General features: G+C 36.1%; 1 protein-coding gene across 2 annotated transcripts in view; it reads left to right on the plus strand.

Moving 5' to 3' along the window:
• The window catches only part of LOC111658490 (serine/threonine-protein phosphatase 2B catalytic subunit beta isoform-like), a 14,248-nt gene that overhangs the window by 4,442 nt on the left and 8,897 nt on the right, over window positions 1-909 (plus strand). The gene's annotated exons all lie outside the window — the stretch shown is intronic.

Consider the following 909-nt stretch of genomic DNA (forward strand, 5'->3'; position numbering starts at 1 on the left):
CTCTGTCTCTCTCTCTCTCTGTCTCTCTCTCTCTCTGTCTCTCTCTCTCTCTGTCTCTCTCTCTCTGTCTCTCTCTCTGTCTCTCTCTCTCTGTTCTTCACTCCTTCATTCACGTTCATGTTCATCATGACGGTCTGACTCAGTCTGAACGTGTGGAACTATTCGTTCATGTTCTATAATGAATGATTTGAATATGCAAATGACTTGATTCACACTCTGAGCAGCTTGAGTTCATGAAACGACAGAATATGAAGTTAAACAATAATAATTATAATGATAATAATAATAACAGGTAATAGGCAGCAATATTTGTATAGCACATTATGACAGAGGTTAGTCAGTGTGCTTCACAGGAATAAAAGAAGAAGAATATTTATGAAATAGATGATAATTCTTCAAAGCGCAAAACTAAAAGATGAAATGAAGTCGGACAGAACAGAGGAGTGTTTTAGCTTCTTCCTTTAATGTGATCTACATCAACAGCTGGTTCCAGCAGCGTCACGGCTGAAAGCCACAAAAATAATAACAATAATAATAATAATAATAATAATAATAATGAACTTTATCTGTACAGCACCTGTCATACAGTGATGCAGCACAAAGTGTTTTACAGCAAAGAAGTGACCCAATGAAAAACATTAAAAACATAAATTTAAATTGAGATGGAATAATAATAATAATAATAATAATAATAATAATAATAATAATAACACAGAAATGGTAAATGAAAAAACAAAACCGCACCAGGAGGAACATGAAAGTCGACGCCACGTTGTGTTAAAGAACATCCTCGTGTCTGTGTCGCAGCAGCAGGTAGAAAATAATGTGAATAATTTACGCAGCTGTGCGTTTGGTTACAGGCTGATATATGACTCAGCTCAGAGATGACCAGCATCTCCCACGCCACGC

This window comes from Seriola lalandi, unplaced genomic scaffold, assembly GCF_002814215.2.
Source record: "Seriola lalandi dorsalis isolate HSWRI2012SDOR001 ecotype SW California unplaced genomic scaffold, Sedor1 jcf7180002054444, whole genome shotgun sequence".
In the NCBI taxonomy this organism is placed as follows: domain Eukaryota; kingdom Metazoa; phylum Chordata; class Actinopteri; order Carangiformes; family Carangidae; genus Seriola; species Seriola lalandi.